Source organism: Planococcus citri, chromosome 1 (genome assembly GCF_950023065.1).
Source record: "Planococcus citri chromosome 1, ihPlaCitr1.1, whole genome shotgun sequence".
Lineage (NCBI taxonomy): Eukaryota > Metazoa > Arthropoda > Insecta > Hemiptera > Pseudococcidae > Planococcus > Planococcus citri.
In genome coordinates this window covers 37,612,555-37,625,054 of record NC_088677.1, presented here as the reverse complement: position 1 = coordinate 37,625,054, position 12,500 = coordinate 37,612,555, and the positions used below count along the sequence as shown (strand labels likewise).

Below are 12,500 nucleotides of genomic sequence, written 5' to 3'. Positions count from 1 at the left end.
AATGGTGCCGGAATTTGAGACACTTTTTTAAAAAAATGCTAGCAAATCAGTTGCGATTAGGTCGCATTAGAGTAGCAGAATTGCGCACAAATAGCTAGCACGTAGCTGGCACAAAGCTAGCAAAAAGCTAGCATTTTGTTGGCACTTTGCTCTGCATTCTGCTACGTACATGCGACTAAATCGCGACTGATTTGCTAGCAATTTTTGCAAAAAGTGTCTCATATTCCGGCACCATTTACGCTAGCGCAAATTATGCTAGCAAGAAGCTAGCATTTTGCTAGCGTAGAAAAACTTTGATCAGTAAAGTAATTACTATTAATTAATTTTTAAAAATTCTGGGTGTTTACCTTTAACAGGTGGTAGTTTTCCAGGAAATTCCAAAAATTAGGCGACTGTCCCAGCTCAGAGGTAGCATAACGCTAGCATCTTGGGATAGTATAAGAAGAGTGATGTCACTCTTCTTACTTTTCAACAAGATACCACCTTGAGCTTATATTCAACTTGATGACACACTTTATCTAAGAGTAGCAAACTATACCATGAGAGAGATCGACGCTAGCAATTCGCTAGCATTATGCTAGCGCTTATGTTGAAAAATCTCTTTATTAAATAAAAAATGAAGTTTTTTTTTTTAAATAGAAAAATTGTCAAAATTTAAAATTTGAAAATGAAGTATCAAACAAACCATGAAAAGGAAAAATTTCAAAATTTTTGAACAACATTTTAGTCCACGGCAATGGGAGTAATTGCACCCCCTGCCGATCCTCCGGGACAACTTTTTCCTCAAAGGGGACATCCTAAGGAACATTTTAAAGCAAACTTGCTGAAAAAAAAATTGGCCTTACTTACAAAATGGCGGCAATTTTGATTGAAAGGTCAGCCGAAATCGCAGAATTCGCGTTTCAACATAGGACGTGCACGAAATTTTTCAAACCTTACAAACGTAGATCGAAAGATCATGCAAAAATTCATCACCTGTCAAAATTTCAAGTGGTAAAGTACCTTTTTCGATTTTCGGTGAATTTTCAAAAATCAAATTTTGGCCAAAATGTGAGAAAAAATCAAAATTTTACCAAATTGACCAAGAAACCTGACATTTGGGATATACCCTATTTTCGACATGCCAAATCGATGGGAAACGGTTTCAACTTGTTTTGAGCAGTTCTGTATCCTCCAGCAGATTTTTGAAACTCAAATTGAAGTTGTAAAGCTCAAATTTATTCTGAAAACTAATTTCAATACGCTACGAAGTACTGCAGGTGAATTTCAAGTCGTTTTGGAGCCTCCAGCAGATTTTTGAAACTTTAAATTTTCACAAAATTTCATCAAACTGAGATGGAGAGTCGAAATTCATTCTGCAAACTAATTTTAATACGCTACGAAGTCGACTGCTTGTGGATTTCAAGTCGTTTTGGAGCCTCCAGCGAATTTTCGAAGGTTGTATGGCGTTTTTTGGAAAATTGGAATTTCCTAAAAGTAGCTGGAAGCTTCAAAACCATTTGAAACCTGCGAAGTAAATTTCAGCTTGCCAACTCCAATTGATTAATTAATGTTGTGGGAATTTCAAGTTTCAAAAGCCTACTGGAGGCTCTAAAATGACTTGAACCCACCTGAAGTCGTCTTCAGAGGGTGTTAAAATTGGAGTGTAGAGTAAACTACAGCTTTCCATGTCCATTTGATGAAATTTTGTTGTCCCCTTTAAGAAAAAAGTTGCCCCGGAAGATCGGCGGGGGGGGGGGGGGGTGCAATTACTCCTATTGTCATATGCAGGAATATTTTTAATGATTTTTGTATGCGCGCTGAGGGATGGAAAAGATACTTGCTCGCATTTGCTACAATAAATAACGCAGAAAAAGGTTTATTGGTGAGAAATGCGTAAGATCTGGTAGCACGTTCCTATCATTTGACTATAAAGAAAACGCCAAGTCACCAGATGCAGAAACTAGAGATATGCTTACATTTTTCTAGAGCCAGATGGCTAAGTAAATGCTAGCTCAGAGATGCAAGAATATTACCTGAAGTTTCCTATCATAAAACTGTGAGCAGGTACATATTAGTCAGTGATACGCTGGCATTAAGCGAGCAGGTATAGATTGAGGCAAAAGCTAGCTGAGATATGCGAGAATATTGCTTGAACTTTCTTGGCATAGAATTGCAAGCAAGTATCCATCAGTGATACGCTAGCATCAGGCAAGCATGTATGAAGTGAAGTAAAAGCTAGCTGAGATATGCGAGAATATTGCTTGAACTGTCCTAGCATAGAATTGCGAGCAAGTATCCGCTAGTAATACGCTAGCATAAGGCGAGCAAGTTAAAGTGAAGTAAAAGCTAGCTGAGAGTCGCTGGAAAACAGCTCGAAAATTGCTAGAATTGAATTTGCTAGCGAAAAACTGCAAGAAAATCGCTTACTTTTAGCGAGATAATTATTGCTGGCCACAAAAAGCGAGTAAATTGCTAGCAACTTATCAAAACGCGAATAAAACGCTAGCTTTTTGCTAGCATGTGGTCAACTGGGAGCGGGAATCTCGCTGATCCGTTCAAGCGCGTCACCAATTGAATGAGGAGGCATTTGGCTACCTTAAAAGAGTCATAGTTACTCCTGCCGTTTACCCGCAATTTTTGTTGTTGTTTTTTTTTTCAATTCATTTTCATTGGTTTATTTAGCTGGCGTGTTGATTTGAAAGATTTTATTTGTTCATATTTTCGTTGCGGTTATTTTCGGATAAGTATTTTGCAAAATTTAGGAAATGAAAAGTTTTTAGAAATTTCAGAATTTTTCACTTTTAAAAACTTCAACAATTTTCGAGCAAATATGTATTTTTTGGCGATTTTGAAATAAAAAATGAGTTTTTTGGCACATTTGACGGGAAACTTTCACAATTTTTTGACCACTTTCAAATTTTGTAAATTTTCGAAAAATTGTTGTAATTTCAATATTTTGAAAAAATCTTGGTATTTTGAAGAAGAAAAAAAACACGGCATTTTAGCGCAATTGAAGAAAAAAAAAGGATTACTTTTGAAATCCCCCCTCCCACCGCTCCCCCTTCCTTCTCACCAATTTGCCTGTCGATTTTGAGATTATTTTCATATTTTTAAAACTGATTTTGAAAAATTTGTTGAAATTCACGGCATATTTCAGGGTTGCAGAGGTGAGAAATTTTTGGAAAAGTGTCGAGATTGCGGATACTTTGCAAAATGCCAAAAAACAAAATAGTTGCATTTTTTCAATTTTTTAGTTTTTTAAATTTTTCATTTTTTTCAAATTTTTTAATTTATTTTTTGAAATTTTGAACTTGTGAAAAAAAATTGAAGGCTCCTTTGCGAGAAAACGAAGCGCTCTGGTGAAAATCTTCCAAACTTTTCAATTTTTGCAAATTTTTGCAAATTTTTCAATTTTTTCAATTTTCGAGTTTTTCAATTTTTTTCAATTTTGGAAATTGTTCAAGGACTTAGAATCCTGACATTTTTTTTTTTTTTTTTTATTTTTTTTTTTCAAGAATCAACATTTTTGCAAATTTATTGAAAACATTTTTATTTAGTTGATTTTGGACAATTTTCAATGTGCTTTCTGCCGAGTGCTCTGAATGTGAAGAAGAAGAAATTCAAGCAAGCGCGGGTACACGGCAGTGGTAACTATGACTCTTTTAGGGTAGCCTAATGCCTCCTCATTCAATTGGTGACGCGCTTGAACGGATCAGCGAGATTCCCGCTGTCCCTATTAAAAATTTACTATTACCACTAAAGTTTCATTTTATGCTTTTTTTTCTACATTTTCGATATTTTCGCGGAAGTTTGAAAAGGGAAATAGATATTTTAAAACACCCAATTCAACACAATGAATAATTGAAAAATTCGGTTTTGAAATTTTGGCGATTTTTTTTATTGCGGCAAATTTACAAAATATATTAATTTGAAGAATTTTGTAAAATCTCGATGAAAATATGAAACATTTTCAATTATAAAAATTTTCAAACATGAGAATGTTGAAAACTAATTTTCGACGGAGGAAGTGCCCATGATTCACGGAGACTTTGTAGGCGATTTTCAACAAGAGATGAAATTTTCAACCAACGAAGTGCCCATGATTCACGGAGACTTTGTAGGTGATTTTCAACAAGAGATGACATTTTCGACGGACGAAATACCCATGATTCACGGAGACTTCGTAGGTGACTTTTTTTTTAAATTTTTTTTTTTTTTTTCAAACAAACCAAGTAGTCCTAAAAAAAGGTCAAAAACCCACTTGGTGACATGTGATGGATTCTGTCGCCGAAACAATAAATTACCTACCTCGCAGACGCACTTGAGAATATTTTCGAGAATTTGGAAAATTTGTTGGAATTTTGGGCATTTCTGAGGGTTGTAGAAAATTTGATATGTAAAATTGCACAATTTTTCTCATCAATTTTTCAATTTTTCAAATTTTCAAATGTTTCTCAACTGGGAACATTTTTTTTTTTTTTTTTTTTTTTTAGTTTGGATCAGACTTTTTTTTTTTTAATTTTTCAATTTCGAAAATTTTTATTCAATTCTTCAAATTTGATACATTTTTTCAATCATTTATTTTCAAGACTTTTTTTTTCAATTTTCCATTTTTTCAATGAAAATTATATTTTTTTTCAATTTCGAAAATTTTTATTCAATTCTTCAATTTTGATACATTTTTTCAATCATTTATTTTCAAGACTTTTTTTTTCAATTTTCCAGTTTTTCAATAAAAATTTTTTTCGAGGTACCAGCCCCCATCGGATGGTGAAGGGAGGGGAGAGGAATGGGAAAAATCCATTTTTGCAAATAAAACTCAAATTCCAGTTGAATATTGAAAAAAAAATTTTTCGAGGTACCAGCCCCCTCGGAGGGGTGAGGGGAGGGGAGAGGAACGGAAAAAAATTCATTTTCAAGAATAAAACTCAAATTCCAGTTGAAAAATGAAAAAAAAAATTTCGAGGTACCAGCCCCCTCGGAGGGGGGAGCGGGGGTGGGGGGGACGAGGAAAGGTCTATTTTTGCAAAGAAATATCGAATACGAGTCGAATAATGCAAAAAAAATTTTTCGAGGCACCAGCCCCCTCGGAGGGGTGAGGGGAGGGGAGAGGAGAGGAACGGAAAAAAATTCATTTTTAAGAATAAAAGTCAAATTCCAGTTGAAAAATGAAAAAAAAATTTTCGAGGTACCAGCCCCCTCGGAGGGGGGAGGGGAGGGGAGAGGACCGGAAAAAACTTCATTTTTAAGAATAAAAGTCAAATTCCAGTTGAAAAATGAAAAAAAAATTTTCGAGGTACCAGCCCCCTCGGAGGGGGGAGCGGGGGTGGGGGGGACGAGGAAAGGTCTATTTTTGCAAAGAAATATCGAATACGAGTCGAAAAATGCAAAAAAAAATTTCGAGGCACCAGCCCCCTCGGAGGGGGGGAGGGCAGCAGAGACGATGAAAAAATATAATTACAGTGGATGGTTACCTCGAAAAATTTTTCAAAGTCCAACAATAGGTAAAAAATTCAGAAAATATAAAAAAAATGAAAAAAAATCAGAGGTACCAGCCCCCTTTACGACCTTACGAGGGGGAGGAGATGAAAAAACCACCATTTTCTAGCAAGAATACGACCTACGAGTTCGTTGGAGATGGAAAAATTTTTCGAGGCACTAGCCCCCCTTTTGGAGGGGGAGCCCGAAAGTGCTCGAGACTCCCCCACGTAAATTGGTGGAAGCGTGACGGCGCTCGGGCGAAAACGCCGAAAAACGGCCTTTTTTTTTGGCAAAGTTTACTGATTGCGGATGGTCGAGTTGCAATTGCTCGAGGTCTCAAGACCCTTTTTTTTGGATTTTTCTCAGCCCCCTTAAGGTCTGCGGATCTGGGACCACAACGTACCCGAATATCTTTTGGCTAGCCCAATTTTGAGCTATAGAGTTGCCGGATTGGACGCACGGAACGTACCGCATTATAGTCCGGATAGGCGCTAGGATAGCTCGCCGCAGTTCTTAACGTTCATGTAGAGTACGAGTACTCGAGTAGAGAGCGCGAGTCCGAAGACGAGCCGTTCTGCCACGTGTCGTCGTGGAGCGAGCGCGCAGCTCGGGGAATTGATTCTCCGAGCCGGCAACCTCGTTCCACGGCGATGCCGTGGGCAGTGCAGCCGTTCGTTCGGATTTCGCGCTCTATGCCCGAATGCCTCGTGCTCTCGCCCACCATTCGACCGCTTAGCCGCGTACGGCGTGTCGTGTCGTCGCGTACGTCCGGAGGACGATAACACGCGGCGTTCACGATGCGATTTACCCGTGCACCTGGTGTAGGGCCTTCGTGGCTCTCACGCCGAGCGGCACACCGATTCTTTGGTTTCGGTTTAGCGCGTTCGTCAGCCTATTGACTGTACGATCGTCGCGATCAATATTATACATCGACTCCGAGCGCCATAGGCGGAAACGTAGCGAGAATTATGAAAATAATTCGCTCGAACGAAATCGTCCGTAGTAGACGATTCGCAGACGCAACCGACTCGTTGTAACGACGTGATACGGTTCAGTATGCGCGGGCACCGATGATGGTGAAACGCTCGTTTGTCGAGCGCGTTCTCCGTCGAGTGTGTCCGCGATACGAGTTCACAAGGCGAAGTCTCAATGGCGAGGTGTGTTCGCTTCGAGCGAGGGCATGTCTTTCTCAAGACGTACTCTGCGGCTCGGGCAAACGCTCGTACATTTCTTTAAAGACGGGAACGACGATGAGAAAAATTCTCTCACCGCGTGTGAGTGCGATTTATTATCAAAGTCCCCCGTCAAACCGGTACACACGTTAGCCGCTTCGACTCCACGAGAGCGGCGTGAGCGTGCTTCTCAGTAGACACGCGAGTTCGCTGAACGGAACTTCGCAGTCGAATTGTTGCACGTGAACGCCGTGAATTAACTCGTTTACGGACGTCGGAGTGCTCGTTGTACGCGAGCGTGTTCTCGAGGCACGCGGCGGTTAACACTGCCGCGCTCGCCAACGAGACCGCCGCACGCAATCATCGCGTAAGAATGAGAGACACGGGAGCGACCTTCGTTCGTTCGGAGGTGGCTTTCGCGATCGATTTCGAGCGCGTTTGAAAAGCGACGGTTCCCTGGTTGATCCTGCCAGTAGTCATATGCTTGTCTCAAAGATTAAGCCATGCATGTCTCAGTGCAAGCCGTCTAGTACGGTGAAACCGCGAAAGGCTCATTAAATCAGTTATGGTTCCTTAGATCGTACCCACGTTACTTGGATAACTGTGGTAATTCTAGAGCTAATACATGCCGACAGAGTTCCGACCAACTGTACGGATTTGGCGGCAGTTTCGGCTGTCGTCGCCGTACGGTTCGGAAGGAACGCTTTTATTAGATCAAAACCGGCTAAACGGCGGTTTCGCTTTCGGGCGTCTCCGTCGTAAGCGGCCCGCGCAAAGATTTGGTGACTCTGAATAACTTCGAGCTGATCGCACGGTCTTTGTACCGGCGACGTATCTTTCAAATGTCTGCCTTATCAACTGTCGACGGTAGGTTCGACGCCTACCGTGGTGGTAACGGGTAACGGGGAATCAGGGTTCGATTCCGGAGAGGGAGCCTGAGAAACGGCTACCACATCCAAGGAAGGCAGCAGGCGCGCAAATTACCCACTCCCAGCTCGGGGAGGTAGTGACGAAAAATAACGATACGGGACTCATTCGAGGCCCCGTAATCGGAATGAGTACACTTTAAAACCTTGGTCACACGAGGATCAATTGGAGGGCAAGTCTGGTGCCAGCAGCCGCGGTAATTCCAGCTCCAATAGCGTATATTAAAGTTGTTGCGGTTAAAAAGCTCGTAGTCGGATCTGTGTCCTCGCGGCGTCGGACCACTGAGCGTTCGTCGGGCTTCGCTTCGCGCGTACCCGCGGACCAAGTGATTGTTCCCGGCGTGTCAGCGGGACGTCCTGCCGGCGGGCGGACACGTGCTCGGTCAGCATCGACCGCGTCTTAACGACGTCGCGTCGGTGCGCGAGTGGCGGCCGCCGTTTAAATCCTGTTCGTACGTGTTCCGCGGTCAATCCGTGTGTTCGCGTGCGGCGGGCCGGCACGTTTACTTTGAACAAATTAGAGTGCTCAAAGCAGGCTCGTAAGTGGCGGGGCGTGCGCGTCAAAACGTACGTCTCGTCGTATAGCCCTGAATATGGTCGCATGGAATAATGGAACAAGACCTCGGTCCCGCCTCTACGCTGCTCGCAGCGCGTGAAGACAGCCCTCGCGGCGCTTCCGTGCGCGGGTCGCCGGGCGGGGTCCCGCGTTCGCGTCCGTCTACGCGGCTGTTCGCAGTTCGCTAGCGCGGGTTACGCATCGTCGGTGATCAACCCCGTCCGTTGGCCGGTTTTCGGGACCGGAGGTAATGATCAACAGAGACAGGCGTGGGCATTCGTACCGCGACGTTAGAGGTGAAATTCTTGGATCGTCGCGAGACGAACCGAAGCGAAAGCATTTGCCAAGTATGTTCTCGTCTGATCAAGAACGAAAGTTAGAGGTTCGAAGGCGATCAGATACCGCCCTAGTTCTAACCGTAAACGATGCCAGCTAGCGATCCGCCGGTGTTCCTCCGATGACCCGGCGGGCAGCTTCCGGGAAACTGAAGCTTTTCGGTTCCGGGGGAAGTATGGTTGCAAAGCTGAAACTTAAAGGAATTGACGGAAGGGCACCACCAGGAGTGGAGCCTGCGGCTTAATTTGACTCAACACGGGAAACCTCACCAGGCCCGGACACCGGAAAGATTGACAGATTGAGAGCTCTTTCTTGATTCGGTGGGTGGTGGTGCATGGCCGTTCTTAGTTGGTGGAGCGATCTGTCTGGTTAATTCCGATAACGAACGAGACTCTGTCCTGCTAACTAGGCGGGTCTTTCGCCGCCCGCGGGTCAGCGTGCGACGGTTCACGCCGTTGTACCTGCCGCGGTCCACGGCGAAACGGTATCCCCGAACGCGGTTGGCCGTCGTCAGCGGCGTTGGCGCTGTTGTCGTTGCTCGTCGGCAGTTTGGCTCTCGGGTCGGGCTGTCGGAGGGTGGCGCGGCGGTTTCCAGCGTCGCCCGGCGGTTTTTCGCCGCCAATAGGGCTACCGCCGGCTGATAAAGCTTAAACTCTTCTTAGAGGGACAGGCGGCGGACAACAATAGCCGCACGAGACTGAGCGATAACAGGTCTGTGATGCCCTTAGATGTTCTGGGCCGCACGCGCGCTACACTGAAGGAATCAGCGTGTAATTCGTTCCCGGGCCGAGAGGCTCTACCGGGTAACCCGCTGAACCTCCTTCGTGCTAGGGATCGGGGCTTGCAATTGTTCCCCGTGAACGAGGAATTCCCAGTAAGCGCGAGTCATCAGCTCGCGTTGATTACGTCCCTGCCCTTTGTACACACCGCCCGTCGCTACTACCGATTGAACGACCGCAGTGAGGTCTTCGGACCGAGGTACGGCGGCGTTCCGCGCCGATTTGTACATTCGGGAAGATGACCGAACTCGGCCGTTTAGAGGAAGTAAAAGTCGTAACAAGGTTTCCGTAGGTGAACCTGCGGAAGGATCATTAACGAAAAACGTGAGAGAAAAATGTGACGCGCGAAATCTTCGTGATTCTCGTCAAGTCACCGCTTTTTCGAACACTCTCGTTGTGTGGTGTCGACGGTCGTTTGTTCGCTCGTCGGGCGCGATAAATTCGCGGAGTTGGTGTGCGCCTCGTGCACACGCCTTCGACGTGACGCCCGATCGAACAGACTTCTCGTTCGACGGCGTTAACGCGATCGCGCTATTGTACGAGCGTGAACGCGTTCCAACGCACCCCCGTACGTGAAAATCGGCTATTCGAACGAAAAGCCGTCGCATCGAGCGTCACAGTTGGAAGCCGATCTGTGTGGCGCGCGGTTTCACCACCGCCGCCACCGCAGTTATTCCCTGCGCACGGTGCGACGCAAAATATTGAGAAATATTCTTTACCGTAGCAATACGGTGAGAAAGACAACCCCGAACGGTGGATCACTTGGCTCGTGGGTCGATGAAGACCGCAGCTAACTGCGCGTCGTCGTGTAATCCGCAGGTTATGCGAACATCGACAAGTCGAACGCACATTGCGGCCCTCGCGACCAAAGAGTCCTGGGCCACGCCTGTCTGAGGGTCGGTTATACGTGTAACACGATGGTTGCGTTCTCGCGAGCGCCTCGCAGTTTTCACCGCGAGGTTAGCTCGCCCCGTGACAGACCAGATCGAGCGTGTGTTTACGCACATGCCAGAGCGACGCGGTTTTCGAATCGCGTCGCTCGAAGCTGACGACTCGTTCGCGCTGACGCGGGCCATCGCCTCCGTGCGGTGGTTAGCGTCGTGCGTCGAACGTTCGTTGAAATACACGGCGCCGATGCCGAGAAACAAGTTCGTTCACGAACACCGTGTTCGAAAACGTTGCCGCGTATAGTGGTAGAGAGCGAAGGCGGTAGCTATCGTAGAGAGCGTCCGATGAACGGGCATCCAGAGAGAGGTGGTGGCGAGAAGATATACGGAGGATCGCGCGTGTTGTACGATCGCGCGTCTCCGAAAAAAAAAGCTTAACGTTACCGCCGTCGAATCTCATACGATGCGAAGACGTCTCTCGAAATAGAGGCGATAGTTTGCCGTTTCTCTATCCACGTACGACGTTGTACGTGCGATTGCGCGCGTTCGCGTCGTTATTCCGGCCGTTGTCGACGAATTCGCTCACGCGTCATGTACGGACGCGATGATGACGATCGAGAACGGGCACACATTCGGAAGACGATGCGAGCGTGCGATAATTCGCGTTATAAGCGTACTTCGTACCAGGCTTCACTCTGTATCACGCCGACCTCAGATCAGGTAAGACTACCCGCCGAATTTAAGCATATTAATAGGCGGAGGAAAAGAAACTAACCAGGATTCCCCTAGTAGCGGCGAGCGAAGCGGGAAAAGCCCAGCACCGAATCCCGCGGAGCGTTTCGGCGTTTCGTACGAGGGAAATGTGGTGTTTGGGAGGGTTCGTTAACCCGTCGGTCGGTACGGTGATCCAAGTCCCCCTTGAACGGGGCCACGACCCGTAGAGGGTGCCAGGCCCGTAGCGATCGCGGACGTCCGACGGGTGAACCGCTCCTAAGAGTCGGGTTGCTTGAGAGTGCAGCCCTAAGCGGGTGGTAAACTCCATCTAAGGCTAAATACGACCACGAGACCGATAGCGGACAAGTACCGTGAGGGAAAGTTGAAAAGAACTTTGAAGAGAGAGTTAAACAGTACGTGAAACCGTTCGGGGGTAAACGGACAGAGCCCGTGAATCCGGGCGGCGGAATTCAGAATCGACGGCGTTCGCGCGTCGTCGGTTCGATATTTCCGTCGCCGTTCAATTACGGACGTCGCGACCCGTTCGGTGTCGGTCCGAGGAGACGTGTAAAAGTTCGACGGCGCGTGTCGAGTCGTTTCGGCGGCTAGGCGCGCGTCGTTGAGTCGCGTATTCTGGCCGACTCGCCGGACGGTACGTGTAACGGTGGCCGCGGCGACCTAGCGTCGTCGTTGGTACCGGTCTGCGACGAATCTTCGGGCCTCTTTCCGACCCGTCTTGAAACACGGACCAAGGAGTCTAACGTGCGCGCGAGTCGCGGGGTGTCGTGCAGTTGGCGGCGTTCTTTCGGGGGCGTCGTTGGCTGCTCGTTACAATACGAAACCCGTCTCGTTTTACGAAAGGCGCAATGAAAGTGAATTTTGGGGAAGATGACGTTACCGAGATCACGTTCCGTGCTCTTGTAGCGCGGCCGGTCGTCCGCATTCCCAGGGCGTTCCAACGGCCCGGCGGCGTTGCGGATCGTCGTTCCTTCGGGGGCGGCGGTCGGGCGTCGTCGAACCGGAGCGCACCTATAGCGTGCACGTTGGTACCCGAAAGATGGTGAACTATGCCCGGCCAGGATGAAGTCAGGGGAAACCCTGATGGAGGTCCGCAGCGATTCTGACGTGCAAATCGATCGTCTGAGCTGGGTATAGGGGCGAAAGACTAATCGAACCATCTAGTAGCTGGTTCCCTCCGAAGTTTCCCTCAGGATAGCTGGCGTCGGAATACGAATCGACGAAGCGCCTTCGGGCGTTTCGCTCGTCGGGTCGTCTCATCCGGTAAAGCGAATGATTAGAGGCATTGGGGCCGAAACGACCTCAACCTATTCTCAAACTATAAACGGGCGAGATCGCGGGCTTTCCTGATAAGTTGCGCGTTTCGGCGCGCGACAAAGCGAGAGAGTCCGGTCGGACGGCGTGTCGTTTCGGCGGCGCGTGCGGTTCGGCTCGGGCGCGAAGCCCGCGACGGAACCCTTGACGCTCAGTGGGCCATTTTTGGTAAGCAGAACTGGCGCTGCGGGATGAACCGAACGTCGAGTTAAGGCGCCAAAATCGACGCGAATTTCAGAGCCCATGAAAGGCGTTGGTCGCTGATGACAGCAGGACGGTGGCCATGGAAGTCGGAATCCGCTAAGGAGTGTGTAACTACTCACCTGCCGAAGCAA

The 12,500-nt window shown here is 47.1% G+C and overlaps 1 non-coding gene and 2 pseudogenes across 1 annotated transcript; all 3 read left to right on the top strand.

Moving 5' to 3' along the window:
* Positions 1–7,088: 7,088 nt before the first annotated feature.
* Positions 7,089–9,547, top strand: LOC135833535 (small subunit ribosomal RNA; annotated as a pseudogene).
* Positions 9,548–9,974: 427 nt separating this feature from the next.
* On the top strand, positions 9,975–10,132 carry LOC135833544 (5.8S ribosomal RNA). Its single transcript, XR_010556496.1, has one exon. It is a non-coding gene; the product is annotated as a 5.8S ribosomal RNA (ribosomal RNA).
* A 693-nt stretch (positions 10,133–10,825) lies between these two features.
* LOC135833536 (large subunit ribosomal RNA) overlaps positions 10,826–12,500 on the top strand; it is a 4,652-nt pseudogene continuing 2,977 nt past the window's right edge.